Here is an 8,150-nt window from a genome sequence, read left to right on the forward strand (position 1 = left end):
ATTAATTCTCTTTTTTTTTAATTTTAATTAAGATTCCTAATAATGATTCCTAATAGTTGCTAATACCAAATAGAAGTTTAAAAATACTTACCTAAATGAAATGTACACACGCACACACACACATGCACATAAACACAAATTTAACGAGTAGATCAATGAATAAACGTCTGGTTTATCTGTTTCATTGGTTTTAAAGAACATTATTTAAAGCAATTAGTATCTTTGATAAATTTCGATGATGTAATAAGAAGACGAAGTTTATCAGAACTATGTGATATTATTAGTGCAATACATTTCGAACAATCTGACCACACATATAAACTTGTTAAAAACATTTATATATGAAAACTGAAGGTCAACTAGACTGGGAATGGGTTAAGAGGAGACAAGGTGGAGTAATCGTGATCTCAAAATTAGGGTGTGTACCAAAATGATTGCAGAAACAAATACAATCAAGTGACCCAATAAGAGTAGAGGATAAATATCCATCATTCTCTATTGCAAAACATATAATCGAAACAGGCCATAAGATTGATCTTAACTCGGCTTTTGTGGTATTGTTTAAAAGTGTAAATGGTGTATACTAAAGTTTATTGAAGCCTTAGCCATACGAAAATTCAAACCCCCTTTGTGTGATCAAAAGCAGTTTGTTCTCATCTTAAACCTACCCTGGTAATATTGACTTATTATCCAGAGTGATTAGGTGTCATATGTTCTTAACAAGTATATGTGTAGTCAGTTTGTTCGAACTGTATTGCGCTAATATAACACATAGTTCTGATAATCTTCGTCTTCTTATTACATTATCGAAAGAACATTAAGCAACATTGGTAAAATAAAACACTACTGAGTTGAGTCAGAAACAAATGCTTAAGTAACCAATAAGTTGTTGAATTCATGAGTCGATTTAAGCTAGACAACCATTGAAAACATGGTAGTTTTGTCCTAGTACGGGACTCCTCAACAGTGAGCATCCATGATATCACACGGCGGACTCGAATTCAGGACATTCCGTCTCGTGCGCGAATGCTTAACCTTTAGATCACTGAACCGGTATCCAACGGTGTTTATATCTAACTTCAATAGATCCATGATCTTGCGAAACATTACATCCATTGTCTGAGGTAGATAACTGTCTCCACTCGACACGGACTGGACCCCACTGTTTACGGCTTCTCACTAGAACTTTAGGAAATCACTGGTGAGCACATAATTATTATCAGAATGGAGAACGAAGAGTCCCATACTAGGACGAAACAGCTATCCAGTGCTTACAGGTTTTCAATAGTGGTCTGGCTTAGATCAACATATGAATTCAACCGTTAAAATTACTACAATCTCCACAAATCCCCATTCTTATAATCATTAAGAATGAAAATCAGTAAAAATTCAGTTAGTCAAAAACAGATTTATTATGTCAGTTGATGAAAGGTAGTCGATAAGAAATATAATCTCTAGGTTTCTTGCTAGTTGGAACCAGTAAGCAACGAGTACTTACAACGCTAGGAGAAACAAAACGACCTTTAAAATTTCAACACTCACGACCCGTCTTTACAGTCTCAGACTTTAAAACTGAGCTATTCGGACGGTTGATGGCTTTCTGTAGCATTGAGTCATGTACAGGTGTTTGATTACTAACTAATGACTGAAAGGATTATTTGTGAAAAGAAATTATATAGGATTTACATAATATATATATATATATATATATATATATATATATATATATATATATATATATATATATATATATATATATAGCCTTCGATCATCAGTTTGCATCTCGTGATGTGTCCTGCAATCTGAACTGCCTTTTCGTCTGGTCATCAAGTATTTTGCGTATACCGTGCTTTCGACGTACTAAAACTCTTCACTCGGTTTGACGACTGTGATAACTTTGAAGTCACGTTCTGCAACATACTACTGACAAGGAATTATGTGATTAGTGTCCACTACACTACTACCTCCAGCTACCTGACATCTTAGAGTGGTGGATGCGATAATGAATTACCTAATCTAGTGCTTATATGGAAAGGTGGTTGACAGAATTCCATCAAGACTAATGAACTAGACAAACCTCTATCTGATAACTACTCAGCTATCAATCAGCTGTGCAGGTTTATTGGCATTAATATTAAGATGTATTTATATAATAGTTTTGTATTTGTTACCCTTCAAGCTTTTTAACTCTGCATTCATACAACAATGTAGTATTCATACGACATTATTAATATAGTCCAAACTCTCCATTCAACATACGATTTCTATTCACTTAAAATCACTAGCTGAGAATTCCTGTAACGTATAAATATAGTAAGAATCCACACGTCAATTTCCAAATATATGAGCACTTTTGTTATTTGGATCCGTTCTTATTTCAATTTTCAGTTTGTTAATTCGGATTTTGCATACAGAGATATGTCTCTTATCAATTTACTAAAATGAACGGTGAACTACAACAAAGGTTCACAGAAGTCGGTGAATCATTTTAAGGAGTTATATTGGATAGCTGTTTGATGCTAGTTTCATATTACTTCCTAGACGTATATACCAATCAACATTTTATATAGCTGCCGGCTTGATAACTTTAGAAAAACAACAAATATGAGCCCAAAGATTTACATTTACTACATCTTTCAATGTATAACATTCAGCCGTTGATATCCAATGTCTTCGGTAATTTCTGTCACATTTATGGTATAGTTTAACATTACGTGTCAAGATTTCTCATCAAAACTTTAGAAAAACATCTTTGAGTAAGTTATTAGTACGTATATGATTACTAGTAAGATCAATCTCAGTTCTAGTTTGTAAATCAGTTAGATTATTTTTAGTCTACTCTTCATTTTCATATATTCAATCGATTGTTCGCAGAATGAATATGGTAGCTAGATTGATTTAATTGAATCCTCTGAAAGTTCAAATTAGATAATTTTACATCCATTTGATTAAATTAGTAAATATTGTATTTACTAATGAAAGATGAAGTTAAAAGAAAGTACTGGCTGTCACAGGGTTTGAACCACAAGATTAATGAACCAGTATCTTAAAGATTAAAATGCATGACATTTGTTGTATCTAGTTTATACGTAAAAAGCACAAATGCAATGAGCCAGTTACAGATTTCAAATGATTCAGCTCCGGTTTACAATTTGATAACTACCTATGACGAGACTATAATTTATGGACAAACCAATCAGGTATGTGATAACAGGTCTCGGATTTTGGCGCGAAATTCACCCAACCATTTGGTTGAATAGAGTTTTGGCATTATAACTGATGTCACTTCGTGATCAAAACCCTAAATCTAATTCCTAATCCTAACCATCAACTGTAAGTCTGTGATAATTAGGAGTATTTGAATTATAGTATGAACTAAGAGTCCCAGAAATAACGTAATCGGATCAAGAAGTACTAGATAAGCACGAACGAGTGTATTGTATTTGGAATTCGAAATCAAGCATTCAACAAGTACAAAGGAATCATTAGTTCATTCAAACACCACAAAATCACAATTCAAATTCATCACACTGGTTTATAACCTTCATTTTATCCTAGTTATTAGGTGAACACTATCAAGGTCAATTTAGCGTCGCTTGAATGTCGTCCATAAATTATAGTCCCACGCTTCCTATTTATTTGTCAGTACGGTAAAATGCTCAGTAACTGGTTTGAGATTGATTCATGGTTGATAACTGAGTATCGCTCTAAAACTTAGTGGACACCATTGAGTGAAACATCAGTAGTTCCTATTTTAAACGATAGATTATTAGCCTATGTTAAAATGTCTATTTAAACGTAATCCTTTACAGAATACACATCTGCTAACAAAGACTGATCAAAAGCTAATTCTGAGTATCAACAAAGGGAGAGCTCAAACGCTTACCATTCCCTTTATTTGTAAGTGCTGATCAATCAATATCAATCAAGTATATTGTGTATATCAAGCTTAGGGTGGTTAAATGATAGGGTCAAGATTGTAAAATATTTGAGTACCGGAAACAATCGACAATATACTCATGACAAAATATCTTTGTTTATTTTCATCCATTATATGGGATATCCTCGTATCATTGAGAGAAGTAATGTACTGTGTGAGATTGAGATCAGCATTTCTAATGATAGCAGTAAAAACATTGTTATTGATCATTGTTCGCAAGCCTAAAATTTGTAATAACAAGACGTCTATTAGTGAAGCGATAAAAGTCTGTTTGTTTCAAAAGACAATGTCAGTTACAAAACAAAGTTATTTTCCAGAATATTAAACAGAATACGTATGTGTTGTGTCAGATTTTTCAACGATTTGTCATATAAAAACGTGTAAATACAGTGTTTAATTTTAAGGTTACCCCTCGTTAAGGAGCATAGGCCACCCACCAGCACCCTCCATCCAACTCTGTCCTGGCCAAACCTTTCCAGTTGTTTCCAGTTACTATTCATTCTTTTGATGTCTGCTTCCAATGCACGACTCAGTGTGTTCTTCAGCCCTCCTCTTTGTCGTTTCTCTTCAGGACTCCAGGTTAGCATAGCACTCTCTAAATCCGGATTCCAACAAATTTTCCAACAATGGATGATCATATCACAGATTAACCAAACCAGCAGTTTCCAAAAAGTAGGTCTAAATGTAATGTATTTATCGTAATACTCAAAAACGAAGAATATTTGAGCGAACAATTGTTTTCAATAACTTCATCATCAGGCTCTACAGTTATAAGTCCATAATTATAATATTTTACAAAGGCCAAAAATAAGGCATGTTTTAATGAGTTTGACAATGTTATGTGTTAAAAATGGTGAACGTTTGCATCTGTTACGATATATATATATATATACTTCAAAAAATTGTAATATTTGCAAATTAGAAAGGTCATTCAATAAAGGTCAGTAAATTGTTCAGTCACAATAAGATAATATAATAGTACTATTGCAAAATTGAAAATAATTTTGTCAACTGAGATAATAATAATAGACCTGGTTGAACTCCACTGGTAACGGCTTCTCACTAGAACTTCGGGAGTTTTTCCTGAAGTCAGTCACTAGTGAGCAGTTGATTATTATTATCAGAATGGGTTTTGTGGAGATTTTAGAAATTTCACAGATTGAAATCATGAGTGCGGGATCGTGGATGCTCACTGCTGAGGAGTCCCATACTAGGACGAAACGGCCGTCCAGTGCTTCCAGGTTTTCAATGGTGGTCTAGCTTCAACTGACTCATGATTTCAATCTGTGAAATTTCTAAAATCTCCACAAAACCCATTCTGATAATAATAATCAACTGCTCACTAGTGACTGACTTCAGGAAAACTCCCGAAGTTCTAGTGAGAAGCCGTTACCAGTGGAGTTCAACCAGGTCTGTTGTGAGATAGGAACTCACTGAAGACAATGGTGTACGGTGGCGCAACTTCGTGGATTGGTTGAAGTTAGACATTAACACCGTTGGATGCCGGCTCAGTGGTCTAATGGTTAAGTGCTCGCGCGCGAAACCAGTAGGTCCTGGGTTCGAGCCCCGCGTGGTGCGGGATCGTGGATGCGCACTGCTGAGGAGTCCCATACTAGGACGAAACGGCCGTCCAGTGCTTCCAGGTTTTCAATGGTGGTCTAGCTTCAACTGACTCATGATTTCAATCTGTGAAATTTCTAAAATCTCCACAAAACCCATTCTGATAATAATAATAATAATATTGTGTGAATATAATATGTAATAAGGAAGGTGTTATCAAGGTAATTATGGTCAACAAATTGGGAATGATGGATATGAAGATTAAGATATAGATAATGACAAATAATGATAATAAGGAAAATAAATAAAAATGAAGGAAGGAAGGGGTAAGAGGTTTATAATATTCAGTCTAGGTATTCGGTGATCTAGTCGTAGGCCAGGGTAAACATAGAGGCTGGATATATTTTTTCTGGATGCATAAGTTAGGTCTTCTGGAGTTGATCCAGATGGCTTCGGCTGTGTAAAGCAGTCGTAATCTAGCTCCTTGAGGTAGATATTTTGGAACTTGATATAAAACAGAGAAAGCTTCCTCTATTTTAATATGATGTTCACTATCTACCAAGTGAGAAAGAATGGTGCTGTTAATCGATTTGGTGACTCCTTTTCCCAACCATGCTGGTACATGTTCACGAACACGCAAGGATAAAGCCCTCTGAGTACGGCCTATGTAACTAGCTCCACAGGAGCAGTTGAATTGGTATACACACATGGAGGAGCCCATCTTCGGTAACTTATCCTTGATTAGTTGTGTGAGTACTGGTTTAATCGAGAAAGTTATGTGTAACTTGGCGGCATGAAACGTCCTCTCGACAGATCTTTTGAGTCGACGTGTTAGAATATCACCCGCTATGTCGCCTTTAAAGTCAAGTTTCAGATATAAGGTCTTTTTACTGACCGTATCGCAATGTCTTCTCTTTTCAATACTTTGTACGAGGTATTTTTTGACGAAATTATCCGGATAGCCATTATTACGTAATGTGTTCTTTAGTATAACTATTTCTTCCTCCACACTGTCTTCAGAACATAATACCTTGATTCTGTGGTTGAGACACTTAACCAAATTTATTTTATATTGCAGAGGTGTGAAGCTTTGGAAATGGGTATACTGACCCGTCCATGTACACTTTCTAAACATATTTCGCTTTATGGAACCATCTATTCTTCTAGAGAGTCGGACATCTAGAAAAGCTATGCTATTGTCCTTTTCCTCCTCGCTGGTGAATTTAATGGCTGGGTGGACATTATTGAAAGCGTCTAACATCTCCTGTTTGTCGATATTTTCGTCACATATGATTAATGTGTCATCTATGTATCGACAGTAATAATCAAGCTTATTTAGGATGTCTTTAAGCGGTCCATTTTCTAGTTTGGTTAGAAAAATATTAGCAAGGATCGGGCCTAGAGGTTATCCCATTGCTACCCCATCTACTTGTCGGAAAAATTCATTGTTAAACTTAAAGTAGATATTCATAGTGCATTTCAAGAGAAGTTCTTTCATTTTGTTTATTGGGATAGGAATCTCTATTTTCTTTTCTATCAGTTGTTCACATATGTAATCTATAGTTTCAGTCAGAGGGATGTTAGTGAACAAAGATGTTATGTCTAATACCCTACAATTTCGAGTTTGACCATGGGTTCGAACAACGGAGAATTTTTAAACTATAAAAGTCTACTTTGTTGGTGAGTTAATCAAACTTGAATTGATGGCTTTTGGAATGTTGCCTTAAATTCAAACATGATAACAGATAGAACTGAGCTAAGTAAAAACTATCAATATTCAAACTTAAAATTGATAATATAGGAAGAATAAAATACAAAGACCTAAGTTTATGGATTTTCAAGGATAAATTAAAGGTCCTGGATATTTAAAATCAAAGATTTAACTGGATTATCATTCATATTCTTTTGTAACTAGTCTAGAAAATAAGACTATCTTTGGAAGTAAATTACTACCTACAACTAGCTAGTCACAATTAAAGCCTCACTTAAATATTGATATAGTGGTATTTGTAAAGATTATTGAATTATCATTGTTTAAATCACTAATTGATATTAGCTAGGCTACCATTAAGTGTTTATCAACGACGTAACAATAAATGTAGTAATATCGAAAGCATATTCAACATGTCTCTTAACCTAATCTTCAGACGGATGTAAATGTACCCAAATTGTAATTGAAATTTTAATATTTACATCTGTTTACGTTGATATATACATGTTAGAAGTAATTGGTAGATTTTTCATCCTGCCTTTCAAGTGACTAAGCCTACCGGCAATCAACAACTATCATAACCAATGAAACATGGTTTGACATTATTTCAACAAGATCTTTATTTAATTTAATTATGTATAAACAATGGTTTAAATAATTATTTCTGATTAGCGCTTTGTAGCGAGTTAGTTTTCTACGGGATGGGGTCGCTAACCCCATGCCCAACCCTCCTCCTTTACCCGGCCTTGGGACCGGCAGTAACTCTAGAAGAGCTACAGGCGGAAGGAGCTGGAAAGGATTGCCCAGGACAGGGTTGGATTAAGAATGCTGGTGAGCGGCCTATGCTCCTTCACGAGGGGTAACAGGCGTAAGTAAAGTAAAAAAAATGTATAAACAAAGAATGAGTATTTGAAAATCTAGGATATTTTAAAATACTAT

This window comes from Schistosoma haematobium, chromosome 2 (assembly GCF_000699445.3).
Source record: "Schistosoma haematobium chromosome 2, whole genome shotgun sequence".
NCBI classification, from domain to species: Eukaryota; Metazoa; Platyhelminthes; class Trematoda; order Strigeidida; family Schistosomatidae; genus Schistosoma; species Schistosoma haematobium.